This window comes from Mchenga conophoros, linkage group LG5, assembly GCF_057382185.1.
Source record: "Mchenga conophoros isolate Kocher_MC1m ecotype Shallow Benthic linkage group LG5, M_conophoros_male_GT1.1, whole genome shotgun sequence".
In the NCBI taxonomy this organism is placed as follows: Eukaryota; Metazoa; Chordata; class Actinopteri; order Cichliformes; family Cichlidae; genus Mchenga; species Mchenga conophoros.
In genome coordinates, this window is record NC_140530.1 from 31,151,381 (window position 1) to 31,171,798 (window position 20,418).

At 37.2% G+C, this 20,418-nt stretch overlaps 1 protein-coding gene across 3 annotated transcripts in view; it reads left to right on the forward strand.

Annotated features, from left to right (window-relative positions):
- Positions 1 to 11,039: 11,039 nt before the first annotated feature.
- The window catches only part of lactbl1b (lactamase, beta-like 1b), a 32,585-nt gene continuing 23,206 nt past the window's right edge, over positions 11,040 to 20,418 (forward strand). Inside the window, exons 1-2 of one of the 3 annotated variants that reach the window (XM_085274841.1) lie at positions 11,040 to 11,197; positions 18,969 to 19,068. The gene's annotated coding sequence lies outside the window, so the exon portion shown is untranslated. The remainder of the gene's footprint in view (positions 11,198 to 18,968; positions 19,069 to 20,418) is intronic. The other 2 variants (XM_085274840.1, XM_085274842.1) reach the window with 2 other exon arrangements.

Genomic DNA, 20,418 nt, shown 5'->3' on the forward strand with positions numbered 1-20,418 from the left:
CTGTCAGTCCTGATACCACAAAGGACATTGACAACTGGGGCTGGTGAGAAGACCTGCAGATAAGGACAAATGTCTCTGATAGAGACCAGAAGGGAAAAGAGTATGAAAGAATTTACCACTTGACAGTCCCAGGTGCTTCTTTATATGATTTCATGGATGGACTTGAGTTAGAGTTAAAATACAATTAAAACATTCAAAATGGACATTTAAACTATACAATATATTTTATTTTAATGCAGCTAAATCCTTTTTAAGGCTGAAAAACTATGATTTTACGTTTTTTTACATTTTTTTTAATTTTTTTGTGCATGTGTTGAAAATATTTTTATTCTCATACAAACCAGTGTCTTTTAAATGTGCGGTGGGCCAAATGTTCAGCATGGTAGAAATGTAATGTAAACCTGTAAACCCACTCTGAGAGTGCGCATGCACCATCCCACCAATCTGGATCTGCTAAAGGAAAAAAATGTAATATATTCTTCCTTTATCGTGCTCCACTTTACCACTAGGTTTAATGACAACTGCCCTTTCAGTTTTTACATAGTCCTGCTGACAGACAGATAAACAGCAACAGTAAATGTATTGTATGTTTCAGACTATTAGTGGCTTTTTACTGAGAGAAAAAAAACAGCAAATATTAGATTCATGATTAATTCTTTTGATTTAACTGTGTTTGTACACACGTAAAATCCACAGAAAATATCAACTACAAAACCTGTGAGACTGAGTTTAGGCTCTGTGTCACTTGTGGTTATATGATGTGTTCACAGCCAACACTGGATGGTAAAGTGCTTGTGCTTACCCAGCTTCGAGCTTCACCATAAGCCATGGCTGGGTGGATCTAGAGTGTTACACAGGGGTCATGAAGAGTTTGGTAGTCTGAACTCGCTGATGTTAACTGAAGCATGCAAGCATCAATGCTTGCACCCCTCGAGGCACTGCTGCCCGCTAAATCTGTGTCAAACTACGTAAACCCAATGCATCTCCTCTGCAGTGCAAAATCATGAGAGACATCAGTTGTTCGCCTCTAGAGGCCGATCAATGGGCCAACCAAACTTATTAAGCTGCGTAAATGACATTCGACAGAATCTACTAAGTGTAAAACCGCAGGGTGGAATTAGTTAAGGACAGACACAAATATACACAGTCAGTGACCTCTTTGCAATGCTTTGCTTCAGCTTTAAAGGTCCAGTGAGTGCTTTACATGTATAGCATCATAGTGATATGAAGCACTGTGAACCCAAAACATTGATATTACCCCAGAATTTAATTATATTTGTAATGTGAGAGTTCCTATTACTCCCAGTTACACAATATAGTTACGTTCCTGTATGAGAGAAGATCAAATCAAGTACTTAGGAAATTATATTTAAAAAGTGTGTTACTTTCTACTACTTGTTTCTCTAGATTCCTTCCTTCCCTCTTGCACTCCATTTTTCCCTTCTTCCCTTTGTCTCTCTTTTTTTCCTTCTTTCCTTTTTTCTTTTTGGAATATTAGGATGTATTTAAATAGGATACAAGCCAAATTGCTTGGAATCTGCTCAAGGTCTCACAAGATGGCTGCACACTGCAAGATTCAAACTGTGGATGAAGAACAGAAACCAAGAGCCACATACAAATTTGACTGGATTATCAGTTAACTGTTCTGAAAAAAGAATGAGATGTACATGAAAACCTATTACTGCTTGAAATGTATAATATAGATAATTAAGAATGTCTTTCAAAATTGTTGAGTTTTTTTAAGGTTGTCTGCCCCCAAGTGGTCAAAATATCTAAATACAGTTTGAAACAAACACAAGTTATTTTTCTTTTTGTTTCAGCAACCAGTAAGAGGTTTTTCATGTTGTATTTCATGTTGGTGTCTCATGGTGGATAAACTCAATGTCTTCCAGGGGTATCCATTAATATAAAAGACTTTATTAACCTAAACATAATGTAATGCATGTCAAAAATAAATAATTATACAACCAGATAAATGGCTAAACAAGCATGAAGCATGAAAAGGCACTGGAAACAGATGGAACACAACCCTGCAATTACAGTTAGTTGTACTTCTCTGCTTCACACACACACACAGGCAGACACGTACACACACAAGCACACCAACACTTTCATGCATTCTTGATCTGTTTATGGTTTGTTCGTGTCACAGTGAAGGCCATTTGCTGACCTATATAGACAGCAGCGTTTGAGTAACTCGTGATGGGAACGCTACGTCCAGATGCCCCTCTGTTTGCTCGGGAGTGAAAATAGGTCAGAGGTCGGGAGAAAACCAATGAAAGAATGGGATTCACACAATCAGCAACAAGCATCATGGAAGAGAACAAAAAGTCTGAGCTGTTTCCTTATGCCATGTTTGCTGCAGGCTCGGCTTGGGTAAGAGTGCTACAGTCAGGAAATGCATAAACATAAGAGTGTCTGAGTGTCTGAGTTTGAAATATAAATTCATTGTTCGTTACAGAGTCAACCACTGAGTGTATGTCATAAGCTGAAGGAAGCAGTGAACAATCGAGTGATTTCAGTCACTCAAATATTTTGTGTTTACAAAAGAAATTTGATGAAATTATGTGCTCTCAACATGCCGTTGTTGATTCTCTGCAAAATAGAAATTGTGTCAACAAGAAATTTATTACAACATTTCAGAAACAAGCTACAATTATGGGAAACATAAAACCAAACGTGTGATATCAAATAAACTAAATTTCAAATGGTACACCTGTTATATCTTTTCCTATCTGAACAGCACAGAGAACCATATAACTGATGTTATGCTAACTGCATAACCAGCACAAAAATATGAAGGCAGTATGTCTGTTTTGGTCAATATGCCAAATGAAATGTTTTTCATACTGCATTTAGTGTCACCAGGTGTTTCACTCTATATGAGATTGTACAGCATTTTTGTTCCTTGCTTCTAACACAAATTGAAAAAAAAGGTCAGCACTTTAAAGAAAATATTTTAAGTCAGATTTTTCCCTTTTTTTTTTCAGCTATGAATGAAGCAGGGAATATGGTTAACCTGGGTCAAATGGAGGGCAACCTGTCATATCAAGACCCAGAAAAACAGGACACAGAGAGACCAAGTCATAAACGGCACCAAATACTAACTAAGACAACCAAAACTAGAAATACTGAATAAACTCAGAGAAGGCTTGGGATAAAGCGCTGTAGTCAGATTAAACTAAATTGAGCTCTTTGGCATCAACTTGAACCTCAATGTTTGTGCTGAGGATGACCCAAAGAACACCAACCCCACAGTTAAGCACGGAAGTGGAAACATTATGCTTTGGGGCTGTTTCTCTGCTAGGGGTATTGGATAACTTCACCACATTGCAGGGCAAATGCACTGTAAAATCCTGGATGAGAACCTCCTTCCTTTAGCCAGGACATTGAAGATAAGTGATAGATAGGTATTCCCATGACAATGATCCAAAACATATTGCGAGGGCAATTAAGAAGTAGCCAAAGAAGAAGCAAACTAAGTTCATGGAGTGCACACTCTCCAGACACCAATCCTATAGAAAATCTGTTGAGGCAGCTGAGAGTTACCATCTCTTTGTAAGTGAAGTGAATTCAGCAGAGGAATTTCAGTATTAGCAGTCCCATTTGTTTATCCCAAATTTCAGATACTGTCTGATTATTGTCAGAGGATATCTTTCACTATAGTGAATACTCTACATTTAACCTCCCTCGCTGGATGTAGTTTCACCAGGTTGAAGCCAGAACCAGAGATATCGTAACAATTCTTTAATCTGTTTGATCTGTCATGTTGAGTAGCCCAAAATCGCACCGGTCTTAGCCAATCTAAGTGCTCGAGGAGCTCTGTTTTCAAACATCAAATTGTTGACTGCTGAAAAAACAAGCAGCGCATAACTTTTTCAGCATTGCATCCACACAGTTTGCACAGATGAAGTCATTTAATTGTGTATCGTGTTTAGGGAAAGAATTGTGTGCTTTGAAGACATTGCTGCACTGCTATATATTGGCCACTAATAATGTTTAATTAGTTGGCCATAATAAGCTTTCCAACAAAGTTTTGTTGTAAAGTTACTCTTTGAGTTCTCTCTGCTCCATTTACCATAATTATGAATCTGTAGTTTTATATGTAGATTGTGCTCACCTGGTTTAGTCATCTTTGATACTGCTTAACGTGGCCTCGACCTTTTACTGCATTTGCTTGGTCTTTTCTTTAAATAAGAAAGCAATAATCTTAAATTACAAGTCCTAGCTGGTCTTTGGTCGTTTATAACATTGCTTTTAAAGGTTTTTTTTTTAAAGAGATGGTTTATTTAAAGCATTAAAACATAGAACAAAGAAGGCAACTTCACAAAGCTGCATTGGATTTTTGAGCTGTTAGAAACATTGGTTATCTCTGACTCCTGTCATGAAACCTTTCTGTCTGATTACTGATCTTTTGTTTTACTCGCAAAATCTTCTTCTTTGTAAGTAAGGACTTTTCTTTTTTCAAAGTAAGTTTTCAGATGGTCCAAGGCAGATATTTCCCTCGTTTTAATCACAGCCCTGAAGCGCACTGTAATTGTTTGATTATCATATTTGACCTTCAGTGTGCTGACTGGGTTGTTTACATGGTTTTGGGGTTGCCAGAAAAGTAAAGAAGAAAAACACCAAAGATCTGTGTGATACTGTAATTGAGTGTCACATGTCGGTGCATTTGCTGGATCGTGCCTCGAGAAACCGTCCTCACCATTGCTCCCATATGTTACAGTCATGTGAGCATTCTGGCAATCGGCACCACTTAATTTTCCACTTTTCCCTCTTTTATGCTCCTGGCTTCACATCCTGGCAGGCAGCACAACCTTCTCCTTTTTTTCATATATATCCATCCACAGAACATCACAATCTGAGATGCCTGCATCCTGACTTTTCCCCAGGGACGTAACTTGATTGCAATTTTGTATCAGCAATGGAAAGTCTTGTGGGTTTTGTGTTGGTGGCAACTGTTGGCAAGACTCTGCCGACTTGGCACACAAATATTTTAAAAGAAACACAGCCAAGATGCAACACAAGCCAACAGTGTTATTTACTTTAATAGTGTTTTCCCCACTGGTGGAAAACAGATGACAGTAAACAGAAGGGGATTACCAGCAAATTGATAAAACAGTCTTAGGATAATTCATCACGCAACTTTTCTTTTACACAGTGCGCTGTTTCATTCTTCTGTATTTATCAAAAGATGCTGTAAACTAGTCCAAGCTAGTTAGTGGAGTGGAGCATTAGTGCCATCTAGTGTCAAGGGCATATCACCACAAATCCAGGCTTAGAAGAAATGTCTGCTAAGCAGGAATATAGTATCATTTCATGCTAATGTAAGCCCGTATTCATCCATTCACAACTACTTAGATATGTAATAACAGGAAAAGCATGTTGCTGGGGTCATTTTGGCCTGCAGTAAAAAAATAACTCATGCCGAGTGATAATAAGCTACAGTAAGTGGACGGAAAACTCAGAACGCGCACATTCGTCCCGACTCTCATGCTCAAAGACAGCATGCTCTCCTCTCCTGAATACGCACCAAACGCACACATAATGCGCGCCTGCGGTCTCTCTGAACCACACCGAACTGGCAAGCCAACAGTATTTTTTTCAGTTGATCGATTGACAAAAGAAAAGGAAAGGTGGTGGAGAGAGGAAGAGACTGAAAAGAGAAAAGGCTAAAAGACACTGGAACCTCGAGGAGCAGGTCAAGACTGTGGAGACTTGGCACACAAATAAGCCACCGTGCATTGCGGCGTATGTGACGCTTTCTAAATGTGATATATATAATTATTAAGGAATTGTAAAAAACGTTGTGTCATTCTAGTTCTGAAACGAGTGTAGCTTAATTGCTTTGTTTGTATAGCTATGTTTGCTCATTCAACCACAGCTATAATGCATCACGAATACTCAGTATTCATACTGACTTATTTATAAGTCCCTTTTTTATCGTTTTATTTTTCATAAAGGTTTCCTCTCAGTTGAGCACTGTACACAAACCTATAGTCGTTTTCCTGTTACATTAAGGGTATGTAACATATCAGCCTGCTGCATTTGATGATAGCTGTGTTATTTGAAAAGTATTTATGAAAACACACTCATATTTTATATATTTTTTGTTTTTTGCACTTGTGGACACAAGTTCATTATTATGTTTTATTAGTTAATTTTAAGAAAACAGAAAACAAAACATAAAGTTAAAGACTGATTGGACTAAAACATTACTGTTTTTTAGCCCTATATTCCCAAGACATCAAAACAATATGGGAATTCCCCAGTAAGTCTGTAGAGAAATTGTGGTATTTGGTACCCCTAATCAAAATGTAGATGAGTTTATTCTTGGTTTGCGTGAACATAGACGGCAGGGATGGGGTCCAATTTCCAGCCTGAATTATAATGTAAGTCGACCCCGACATTAATGCTGAATAAGAACCTGAAGCTGAATGCCAAACAAAGTTCACCTATCAACAGTCATTATTTATTCTTCTAGGTTTCTTTGCCTTGAGCTGATCTTTTTTTGATGCTTGCTTTTTAAAGGCACTGTAATAAACAAGTGCAGACATTTTTCTGTTATTGTTCCCAACAAGTGTGGTGGAATGCCCAGGCTGCTGTTGTCCTGTCAGTGATGTCTTTAACATGGCCTTTTAATGTCAGCTTTGATTATGCATAACAACACCTTCATCTGTCAAAACATGTCAGCCATCAGTAGCATATCTTATTTGTCAGAATGATATGGGGATGACCTTGGCCAGACTGATATGATTAAAGTTATAAAAATAAATGCATTTAATGAGCTCTGGAAATGTCACACTGTGTTAACTGAAATAGTTTATGAACAATACCGATCCTGTCAGTGAGCTCAAGTGGTGCTGAGCTGGTCCGCTTTTGAAGAAGCCGTTTCCTGTTTGTTTACACTTTATACAATAAACACAGTTAATGGTCTAATTCTCATGGTTCTGGGATTGTGTGATAAATTTGTTATTTTGTTACCTTTTATAATTATATTTGTATTTCTCCTTGTATTCATATTTTTCTAATACCCCAAGTGTTTTTTGGCTTTGTCTCCCTCTGTTTTGTATGTGTGGCATTTTGTTTTTCTACTTCCTGTTTTTTTTTTTTTTCCATTCTTTGCTTTTTCTTGTGTCTCCTAAGGTTTGATTTTGTCCCTTTTATCCCTGGTTTTTGTCAACCTGTGGCTTATTTCCACCTGTGTCTTGTTCTCCACCCTCTATGAATAGTCTTGTCTTCCCTTTGTCGGTCTGTCAGATTGTGCTTCAGGTGTCTTCCACTCCCCTCTCTTGGATCCTTTTGTGATTTCCACTTTTGTTTCCTATTTTGGTTTTTGTACATTTTTAGATTTTTGCAACAGCCAGAGTCACTTTGCCATCCTGCTATGGTTCCTCTCACCACTTACCCTTGGCACCAATGGTTATTTTTGCAAATATAGAAAGAAAATACTGATATGAATTTTCTCAGATTTCCTAACAGAGAATCCAAATGTCGAATTATTAATTAAAAAGTTCCAAATTCTTCTTCTTTAAAGACTCGCAATTTTATTTTAGGGTCTACTTGAATAACTGTATGTCTTACAATGAAAAGGAGGCAAAGACTTTTGAATAATATCAGTAATCGATTATAATAATAATAATAATGGATACTTTATTGATCCCCATGGGGAAATTACTTGTTTTTTCTCTGCATTTGACCCATTCACTCAGTGAAGCAGTGGGCAGCCCACTAAGCAGGCGCCCGGGGAGCAGTGTGTAGGGACGGTACCTTGCTCAGGGGTACCTCAGGGTAGCCGTTAAGTGGATTCGAACCGCCGACCTTCCGATCATGGGGCGACCACTTTACCTACTGAGCTATCCCTGATTATATTAATATTTCTCAAATGTTTAAACGGTTACATTTGGTGTTTAAATGAAACTCTCTTTTAAGACATTGTAGTAATTTAACTTGTCCAAGGATTACATATTTGACTTCGTGAGTTCAAGGTGAGAATGAAAGCTGTAATTTATTTGCTTCATATAAAACCTTTGATGGCATTTATCTGTCTGCTGAACTCATAAAGACGAGACATTGATGGTGGCACATAAAGAGAACCCAGATCAATCAGTCTTGCAAAGCTTGGTGAATTTAAAAAGGATAATTCTTCACTAGCCCTGACATTTGCTTTGAAGCTCATCAAAGTTACGACAGGAAACAGGATTATTAAATCATCCATCATCCATTTAAAGGACTAGAATTTAAAATATATTCAGAGTTCTAACACCATAATGCCATCTACATTTCTAATTAAAATAAAGTTATGTGTTAAAGATTTAACAGGGCTAGAATACGATCTTCATTAAAATCTCTGCAGGATTTACTTACAGACATGTTTGTAATATGCACTTTGTCCACAAGATGCCAGTATAACCAGGTCAAAACAGAACAGAGTTTGTCAGTGCTGACAAATCAAACTCCAGTGCCTCTACCATGGGTGTCAAACTCCAGTCCTTGGGGGCTTTGACTCATATTACAGCAGCTTATGAGTGAGTGAACATGGGGCAATAAAAGTACTTTTAAAAGTACATTTTTCCAAACACTTACATTTACTTCAGTATTTCTTTTTAATTACCTGAGTAGGGTTAGGGGTTGTCACCTCGTTAGAGGTGCAGTCAAGTTCTATAGAGTCTTGCTAATGACCTACTAATTTTATTCAAGTCTGTTGCAGCAGGGGCACATTAAAGTTTCAGGACACCAGCCCTCGAGGACTGGAGTTTGACACCCCTACTCTAAACCATTATCCCTCTGCCATCACACCATGTGTGGGTAAGATGAACACCCCTCAGTTACATTTGTTCCCCACAAATTTAAGTGAAGATTAAGGAAGTCTTGGCTTGTAAAGTTTGAAGTAAAACAATAAAAACAGCTTTTTAAAAAACAAATGAAATATAATGATAGTGATTAGAAAGCTGACAGCTAAGACAAAAAGATTTGAAATACTTAATAGATCCAGTGTCTGAATTGGATTTGCAAAAGGTGAGTGGCATTTATATAGCCCATTTTCCATTTACTGCAAAAGCACAGACTGCTGGAGTCTTAATCTCACAACAAGAAGAAAGAAAGTAACACATGTAGATTTGCAATATAATAATTAACATGGAACAACTGTAATAGTGACCTTTTATAACGATTACAATGGGTAGTCTGATTAGCTCAAAATTCACAGAAAAGCGCCCTTACATCTTATGTTATGGAAAATAAGCACAAAGATCCTCTTAGAATTAGATTATAGAGTACAGATGCAGTAATGATCCAGCAATTGTTCTTACAGCATGTGTAATAGCTGGATATTTGTTCGCTCAAGAATCTGCCATATTAGAGAGAGTAACTAATTTGTTAACCCTTCAGATTTTCACTAAAAGAGCCTTTAAATCATGGATACATTTTTTTAATACCCTAAGTGATTTAATGATGTCAAAAAGGTAAGAAACAATAGTTTATGCACTAACATTATATGAGATCATGGTGCCTTTTCCTTAAAATTGTTTACACTATTTGAATCATGAGGGTGTCTTTGTGTATACCATATGTATAGAGGTCATAAGTACATTTCTGTAATGTATGCGACCATTATCTGAAATTGTTGATGGAAAACAAAGGATTACATTTTCTGTTTCCAGTAGCTTTAAACTGTTAATGCTAAATTCTAAAGATTAATGATGGAGAGTGCATAGTAATCTTACATTATGTAGCATTTAAAGACCACAGGATTGTATACCTAGATTAGAGTTCAGAGTTAGATCTGATGGTATGGTTAACCAATAAGAACAAGATGGAAGGAAAAGGCACACTACACTGTGAATATTTATTTGTGGCCTAGGGCATAGTTTTATTTTGCAGGCTTTTATTTAAAGATCATTTTATATATTTATGTACTTTTGTGGCTGCACGCAAATAGTTGTTTTGTTTTGTTTTATTTCATTAGAATATACCACAGAAAACAGCCTAAGCATGTTCCTCTTTGTCCACAGCATCTGAGATAATCCGTTCCCGTGTAACTACACATCCATCATCCAGATAAGGGTTTAGTGTCAGCATTGCATAACACAGATGCTATAGTGACCCTATGGCAGACTATCTCATGTCACCAGTGATTTTGCACGTAAACAAAGAGACAGTGGGCACAGCCATGTACACTATAGAGAGCTATCTACATATTTATTCCTCACAATTCTTGCAGCAAGTGCCCAAAGAGCATTTCCCTGTTTTTAAAATGTATAAATCCATCCATGCTCCTTCCTGCTTGCAGGCATGAAAGGATTTACAGAACTACAACTGTCCACTTTTTACATTCTGGTTGTCACTGACAACGGGCAAGACTGAGCGCTTATCTGTGTTCATCTAATGTTTGCATTAAAGTGTAGCTGACCCACAAGATGTTTTACATGTTTCTGTTTAACATGAAATGAGAACATTGCAGAGAATTAGGTCAGATGTCTTCTATAAATCCACAGCCAGGGGAACGAGTTTGGGTGCCTTTAGATTCTTCTTTTTTTTTTTTTTTTTTGCCAGATTCTTTTGCGAATCAGTGAAGCAAAGGTTCAAAAAAGGAAAAGTAAAAAAAAAAAAGATCTGAACAATTTGCAGTTAGGTAAGACTGCATGATTGGGCCACCAAAGACTTTTTTTTTTTTTTTTAGCATCTAATGAATCTTTTGAAGTTCTTTCATGTCCTGGTGGATGCACAAACAACCTCAAGCTCCATAACCTCATTAATGGGCTGTAATCTTTTCCTGTCACTAAAACTATGTCGAGTCAAGCAAATAGCTCCAGTTGGCTTTTTTATTTTGTTGAGTAAGCTTTTACTCCAAAAACCAAGTGCCATGCAAATGCAAATACAAATAAAATGCCCCCCCAAAAAAAAAGAAAAAAGAAGAAGCAGAAAAAAAAAAAGAAACCCACACACACATAAAGCACATGCCGCACACACTGAGAGGGCACCTATTTTTGAGCTATGGCAGATGTGGCCATTGGCTGTGATGGTTAATCCAGAATACTGGGTTTGATACAAGGAGATTTAGCCATAACCATGATACGAACATCTGTCAGGCTCCCCTTTCGAGCTCTCTAACCCAGGCAGTACAAAAGCGGAATATTTTTTCTCTTACCATTTTGATGAAGAAGAGGAAAGGCAGTTAATAGTTTCGGAACCTGAGGTAAGTGCACAAGGAATTAATCAATGTAGGATGTTCCATGGCCTAGAAAAAGAGGTGCCTGATTCACTACCGCTTATGTAATATGTTTTCCACAATTCGGATTCTACATGCTTTGTATTTGTGATACATTCAAATTGACAAATGTTCTTTATGTTTTTAACAAATATTATTCAGGCGACAGTAAATACAACTGCATTTCATTAATACATATACTGATAAAAGCAGGTATGACAATGCAGTTACAAGTATACTGGACAAGGTGGAGACATTTAGACATTTCAAAGACAGTATATATATATATATATATATATATATGTATGTGTGTGTGTGTGTGTGTGTGGTTAAAATAACATTGAATTAATAGTTTATTTAATAGACTGGATAGAAATGTTACTGTTATTATCACTGCATTACTCAGTAGGTGAACCAGTGCTAACTGTTTCAAAGATAATGTAAAATTGTATTCTGATTTGTTTTTTGTTTAGTTGATTTTTTTAAATGAAAAGAGGCTATATGGGGTTGTGTTTTAATTAGTCAACTTGGCTTAAAGGTTATACTTTATAAGTTGACTCAAGTGTTGTTTTGCTCCCATCATGGATGCATTTGATTTCAATATGACATTCATGCTATCATCTTTTACAATTAGCTGAAGATAATAAATGCATATATCATCTGAAATTTGCAACTGCACACTTAAATGCAGATAGTTTGAAGTGTTCAGAAGTGGTTTATTATATTTGAAGTGTTGCAGTGTCAGTGTAATGTAGATGGCACTCTTAACTTTATAAAGTTTAATAAACCTCTGCATTTGATACTCAAATTATCTGAAAATGTGGTCAAGTTCTGTCATTTGACATTTGAATTTTCTTTTATACTTTGCAAAAGCACTTTTAATTCAGGATCATACCCTCACTGCCTGCAGCTTGCAAAGAGCGTAAAATAACATTCCACATTCACAGCATGACATGTTGCCTTGTATAAAAATGAGGGGGAGGGGGGGGAAATGTGAGCATGCCAATGGACATGACGATTTTAGATTGACTGATGAAATGAAATTTTAATGATCCTTGACAGAAATTGGGTCATTGCAGCAGCATACAGCACAGAAGGAAAACAAAAAAGATGTTGAAGGCAAAGTAAGTGAGGCAATTAACGATGACATTATTACAGCATTAAAGAAAATGATTCTCAAGATGCAATGTGTCCTAGAAAAATCAATATGATGTATTAATCATCGAAACATTGCTGGCAAAAGGTTCCATTAAATAAGGGAATAACTGTATTAATTACTTGTAAAATACCACATTCAGCGACACATAAGCGATAGGCTAATTATTTTTTAAGGTCACACTCTTGGTGGGCCAGTCATATTTGAAGATAAATTAATGAATAAAAAATGTCAGATTACATTCAATAGTATGTTCTCATGACTTTAAATACACTGTAGTCACCTAAAGCTACTTTTTGTTATCATTGGGTAAATTGGGTCTGCAGCAAATGAATTATCTATCCTCAGCAACATTTGTCGAAAAAACACCCCAAAAGAGCCCAAAACGATAAGGGTTTCATAACATTTATAAACAGAGATGGGCAGTAATGTGTTAAAAGTAACGTGTTACAGCAGAGGTTCCCAAAGTGTGGGGCCCGCCCCCTGGGGGGGTGCAGAGCCATTGCAGGGGGGGCGTGGTATGAAAAGAACAGTTTTCTTGTAAAACAAAGGGGGGTCTAGCAAAAAAAGTTTGGGAACCACTGTGTTACAGTAATCCCATTACTTTTTCAAGTAATGAGTAAAGGATTAACATTGCAAAAAAGTAATTAGATTACTGTTACTTTCTCGTAAGCACGCTGCGTTACTGCATTACTAAACCGTGATTTTGTTTGCTTGATGCAATGTGCATAAAGTTAAAAGTTTAAAGCTAATAAAACAAGTTTTAAAAATAGACTATTTAATTTGATTCACATTTATATGATGGACTATGCAGAAAAAATATAATGTTACCTAAATAACTAAGTAATAGAAACTAATTTTGAAACTAAGTAATCAATAAAGTAACAGGATTCATTTCTATAAGAGGTAATCAGTAAGTAGTAACTAATTACTATTTTCAAGTAACTTGACCAACACTTTTCATAACATAGTGAAGAAATACTATATTTAAAGACTAGTCGATGTCTCTCATTCAGACTACAGGTAACTGTAATCTGCTAAAGCAATCACAAGGCGGTTTCTGGTGCAGCACACAGAAACTTTTAAGATTATATATGTTCTACCATATTAGCATGAATGTGACCTCTAGAGTATTTTCAGAAACTGTACATCACACCTTTTTGTCTTAGATATGTTTAATTAAATGTAGACTGTCCAGGTTTCAACTGTCTAGTTATTGAGCTGAGCTGAAGTTGAAGAATTTGGAGGTAGTCTTCCTTCTTCATTATTCTAATCACTTTTTGCAATGAGTAATTTAAATGAATTCCACTGCAAAGAAGACTGATGAAATATCCAGTCAGAATTATGCCAGAAGCTTGTTAATGGCAACCAAAAGCACCTGGCCAAGGTGCAACTTGCTAAGAGACATTTAACCAAATACAAGCGGGAGGTAATATATGCTTCTGACCTTGTATGTATATTTTCGGCCCTATGTGGATTAGAGAAAATTGAAATTAAATCCAGTTATTGTTTTTTTTTCAGTGCAGCAATATGTGAATTATAACACATTATCATAGCGTATTCATAAATGCTGCAGTGTCCATGCAGTGCAGATATTTCAACGTTTGCATGCAGCAGAGATAATTGCACATACAGTTATTATGTTGCAATAATTATATTACATTAAAGCAGTGTCTGTAATTCATCAGCACCTGTCTGCCTTTATTTCTTTATAAAGTTTCCTTTATAAAGTTTGCGGATGACACCACAGTGGTTGGACTCATCTCAAGGGGGGATGAGTCGGACTACAGAGATGAGGTCAACAGACTGACTGAGTGGTGTTCAGTTAACAACCTCCAACTGAACACCACGAAAACTAAAGAACTTATCTTGGACTTCAGGAAGGGCAGAGCAGACCCGGCCCCACTTTACATTCACGGGAGCTGTGTGGAGAGGGTACACTCCATGAGATTTCTGGGCGTGCAGATATCTGATGACCTCTCCTGGACTGCAAATACTACAGCGGTGGTTAAAAAGGCCCAGCAGCGTCTCCACTTTCTGAGAGTGCTCAGGAGGAACAACCTGGAGGAGAGGCTGCTGGTGACATTTTACAGAGCCACCATAGAGAGCATCCTAACGTACGGCATAACAACATGGTATGCAGGGTGCTCAGCTGCAGACAGGAAAGTACTGCAGAGGGTCATCAACACAGCCCAGAAGATCACTGGCTGCTCTCTGCCCAGCCTGGAGGTCACTGCAAACTCTCGGTACCTCAGCAGAGCTGGCAATATCATCAAGGACCACTCTCACCCCAGCAACCAACTGTTTGAACTATTACCGTCAGGCCGACGGTACAGGTCACATAAAACCAGGACAAACAGATTCAGGGATAGCTTCTTTCCCAGAGCTATCACCGTAGTAAATAAGCACAAAAACAATTGAACCTATTCCATACCGTCACTGTCATTATATTATGCTGCTATTCATACTGTCATTATATTAATGCTGCTATCCTGTATATTATGGAACGCCAGGACTGCCATAATGAATTAATTAAATACACCATTAAATAATTAATTAAATGTGGCAATAATTAATTAAAATTGGAATTAATTAATTAAATAAATAGTTATGACACATGTAATTAATTAATTATTGACACATTTAATTAATTATTTATGTATTTCACATTTTAATTAATTATTGACACATTTAATTAATTATTTAATGATATATTTATTTATTTCATTTTGGCAGTCCTGGCGCCTGGCTCTCATCATGAAATAATTTTATCTGTCAGCCTCACCCATCAAACTCAGGAGGCGGGGTTAACGCTGCCCATGCAGCTTCTCTAACATTTGATTGGTTGCCGTGCAAAGTAAGTCAAAACAGGTCGATCCTAGATAATCGATTGCTTGTGTAGACTTGGGGCAGCCAGGTATCTCAGAATGCAGATCAAATCACAGGCAGCAATGGTGGTGGTGTAGTTTTAAAATACCCCGTTTTTCTGTCACCAGCTACACTTTTAACAGTGTTTTAGCCGCGAATGTCGCGACGTATGTCTGGTCAGGTTGTCAACATAGAATATGTTTGCAAAAGTGCTCAGATGTTTTCAGAGATTTCACTAGCTCTGCTAACAATTAGCATGCAGAGTGCACCGAGGGGGTTACGTTAACCGGTTTGTTTACATATTCCACTCTCCGTGTTCCACATGTTGCAGTCGCAGATTCTCATTTTCACCGAACGATCGTCTCTTTCCGCCTGGTCTTGTGTCTCTGTGCTTCTGTAACATAAAGAACGAGCTGACATTTTTCTCACGAAACCAGCGATCAGCTCAACAGACCCTCAGTTTACCTGCATGCATCCTCCTCCTCATCTGTCAGCTGTTTAACACCTGCTGCTAATTCAAGAAACACGCCTACGTTACCTGGTGATAGTCACAGTTTAACTGGGCAGCCGGTGCTCGATATAAAGCAATGTCAGCGCATTTTTCTGCACAAGATAAGTAAATATAGTGTTTTCCCCGAGCGCAGAGCTGCTGGAGCTTGTTTCCTTACAGAGCACTTTATAGGCGAACAGCTTCATCAGCGGCTGATGTCCAATCACCGGCACACAGCTTTGAAACCTCAGCTGAGTTTTAGCTCTCAGTGGTTAAATGCTGGACTTCATTCACTCAGGTTCTGTCTGTCGGGTCACGTTTACTTCGCTGTTTTATTTACAACTGAGCAAATCGGTTTGGCTGAGGTTAAAGTTACGTTTCATAACTGCATAGTTTCACAGACGTTTAATGGTTCACTGGCACATGTGTTAGACTGAACTATCATCTAAATATCATCTGTTTTTTAATAGTTATTCAACTGTATTCTAAGCACCAGCTGTCTGTTAGAATGTGATTTTTTTCTCTCTCTGTTGGCAGAGGTATAAAAATGCGCAGGAAAATCTGACGTGCATGGCGAACTTCACCGACGATATTTAGGGAGGAATAAACACACATCAAACATAAATGAACCATTTGCCTGTCTCCATAATTGAGAGCATTTTCTCTTCTTATGTCAACTCTCTCTCTCTTTTTTTTTTTTTTTGCTTTTTCGGTCATGTTATGTTTACCTGTCAAAGGCTTGTTACAAACTATGAAACACATCGTGCAGACTTCTGGATGTTAGAAGAAAACGAATACTGCTCATGAATGAGACTAAAGGCAGGAAGGTGTCCTTTAAAACTAAACATGTTAATAGGACCTCCCTGTTTATATAATAGTTTATGATATAGCACGTGTATTTCAGTAATAGCCTGCTGAGGCCACTATACGTGCTGGCCTCATATCAAATGTGAAGGCAGACTGAGTCTATGTTTGACTCTTTTTATATCTAATCTTCCTTTTCAAACATTTAAACAGCAGCGAGTCTGCAGCTGAGGGAATACAAATTCAAATTGTCGGAACAGGTTTGCTCGTTTCTTGGATTCATTTGGTGATTTATTAAATCTATAACTGTTATTCTAATCTGCTGCTGAGTCTCTTACACTTTTCTTTATGCTGTATATTTTCACGTCTCTGGAATAGTTGGAAGTTAGTCAGGTGGGAAACTTTGTGTTAACTCATGGAGCTGAGGATATCGTGGATATCGTGGACATGCTGACCTCGCTGCGTGGTGTACAGAGCGAGGTCAGTATGATTAATATTCACAATAAAAATATTAGCCGAACATCATGAAGTCTGTATGTGTTTCATAGTGTCGAACAACCTTTGTACAGTTAAAGCCAGCAGTTACTACATGACAGAAACACCAACGTTATCTCTTTTATGCGTTTATACACAGGTCAGGCTGATTACTGAACAAAAACCCAAAGATCAGATGTTAAACAGATTTATTTGCTCTCTCTCCTCCTTAAACATGTTTTTAATGTTAGTTATAATTCAGAATTGGCGACTGAAACACGTAGGACACATAAGAACATCAGGAAATAAAACACCGATAAATATAACCTCAGTAAAAGAAGTCAGCGGGGGTTACTACAGCTGTGTACCGGGGCCTGCGCTTTGTCGGTGGGATTGCTTGCGAGGCGAGCGGGTCTATCCCACGCTTTGCCGTGAGACTGGGCAGACATCTCCGAAATCATCGAAACACTTTTGCAAAGAGGCTGTATCTTGACAAACCGACCAGACACATGAAGATTAAACCACTACATTCTCGGCTAAAAAAATATTAAAACGGTATTTGGTGACACACAAACAGGGTTTTTCAAAGCTCAGTTCTGTTAGCTTCCACATGCCGGTTGTTGTGTGCTAGAAACAATGGCTACCAGGCCAAAGCAATGGTTTTGACTCGATCAGCGTTAACCCCGCCCCCTGAGTTTGATGGGTGAGGCTGACAGATAAAATTATTTCATGATGAGAGCCAGGCGCCAGGACTGCCAAAATGAAATAAATAAATATATCATTAAATAATTAATTAAATGTGTCAATAATTAATTAAAATGTGAAATACATAAATAATTAATTAAATGTGTCAATAATTAATTAATTACATGTGTCATAACGATTTATTTAATTAATTAATTCCAATTTTAATTAATTATTGCCACATTTAATTAATTATTTAATGGTGTATTTAATTAATTCATTATGGCAGTCCTGGCGTTCCATAGTATATATTGTACATACTATTGTTTGAGTACTTACGATTGTTTTTTTTTTTGTACTTTTTATATTTTACATTTATATTTATTATTGAAACTTGCACCAAGGGAGTGGCACTCCAATTTCGTTGTACTCTGTACAATGACAATAAAGGCTATTCTATTCTATTCTATTTCCTGATAAGTCCATGTAGCAAACCCTACAAAGTCATTGTGGAGAAGATGACAGCCCATACACAGCAATGGTAATGGTACAGACTGTGTAAATATATACCATATTGGCATGTTAGCATTACCAAGGCACAGCAGCACTTCGAAACAGCTTTGCAATTCTGAAACAAGCTATGTTTCTTTTTTTTCTTTTTTTATTGCATCAGCAGAAGCTTTTTTTTTTTTCAACAACCGAACCATCAATTCTGATATCAGACTAATGACACTGCTGAAACGATGCAGCCTCATCAACACATATAGCTGCTCTGTAAGCAGTGAGTAATTTCAGCTTATTACCCCTGGTACACCGACCCAACTGCCAGCTCATGTTTTAGCCCTGCACTGAATATCTGATTTAGTTTTAATTGGTTTGGAGACCAACAGACGAAGGGCAAACTACAATCTTTTTTTGTGTGCTTCTTTGCAACAGGATTAAAGGTAAACATGCATAATCCAGTGTAATTCTCTAGACTGACTGAGTGACCTTACAGTCACATTCAATATCAGTAAATCATTTTTGCCAGAAAGCAACATCCATGCAATAAATTATTCAGTAATCCAAGTTGATGACTGAGATGCAGAAGTCCTCCCCCTCACGTGTCACCCTAGTTTATTAATCAGCAGATGCTTGAATTTTATTTTAGCACTAAACTCAGGGCTCAACAAGAAACAACAATGTTATTGTATATCCTGCCTTGTTATGATCAGCTCTCGTGTTTTCTGGTACTGATGTGCTTTTTTTCTTTTCTTTTTTCTTCTTCTTGCTTTTGAACAAAGGCTGAAAATCCTTGACTGACCTGAAGACATTTAGTCGAATGGCAAGCGTGTAACATAAAGAAAAACACAGGAATCTCCAGTAAGCACTATCTCAATACATGTATGTGTATATATGTAGCTATGACATCACATTAAAATTGGAATAACTTTGTGGAAACATCAATCATATATATATATATATATTAATAATTTAAAAAAATTAATCAACAGATTCTGTTTAAAAAGAAAGAAAAAAACCTTAGTTTTGCTTTTGTAAATGTTTGTGTTGTAGTCAATGATTTAGGCCCTTATAAAAGTTGTACAATAAAGACATAGTATACGCTTACTGAAATTGGAAGTGGTAAGTTACTCAAAGCACTTCAGAGTAATCAGCCTCTCTCCTTTCTCTCAGCCGCAACATACACTGAACCTTTAGATAACATGCTCCCCACTTGAGAGTGGGGAAGCAGTTTAAACTTTACTCCATGATTTGATTGAATGCAGTACCCTGCACTGACATTTACCTTTACTTGTAAGCCAGCAGCAATTTGTACTATCAAAGCTGGATTCAAAGCTGCACCTTTTGCTGCTGTTTTCTTGATCCAAGTAGCTATCTGCATTGTCTGGGGAAAAATATAAACAACATTTAAATTCAATATTTTGATGGAATAAATGTATAAATTGGGCTGGATTGTATTGGTAAGTGTGCATTCAGTCAGTGTTATTATAGACACACGCTCCTCAATCCCAGGGTCTCAATCCTTGTAACCTTATGCCTTGCTGATGTCAGAACTCGGAGTTTGCCTGTTATTTTTTTCTCAGAACTGCAAACACAGCACATGGTCAGTGTGGCTGACAAGTAGAAACAAGTAGACTTTAAACTTCTGTCTCAATTCTGAATCCAGCCAATCCCAGTTCTCTTAAACCAGACACACTCTGGACAGGTTATTACAGGACTGCTCTCAAGTCACTTTATTTTATAGATAGCACAACCAGGTGCAATATATGACTTCATTCAATGAGAGTCTGATCTCGTCTCACCCCTCTCTGTGATGACAGATCACCTCACCTTTTAGTGTTGACATTTGTGAGATATACACTATATATATATCATGGATAGAACACTATTCAAGTAATACTTGGAACAAAGTAGGTCATTCCAGGTCATCAGTGATTAACACTTCCTTTTTTGACTCTTGTCTATTTCATAAATTTTGACTGATTATTTGTTCATTGGTAAATTCATCGGCTTTTTGAGCTTTTGCAGCAAAAGGTCATCTGATTCTCAAATGTTTATTCATGATGTTGCAGGTCTTAGTTTCCTTCTCCAGCTCTGAGCTATTGTAATAAATTTACTGTCTTGCACTCAAGCTTTGCTCCACACTTACATTTTACAGCTGTTATTGGTGAAGTTGTTGTTTTGTTTTGCTTTTTTAAATCTGTGGCTCATCCATAGCACAAAGGCTATTGA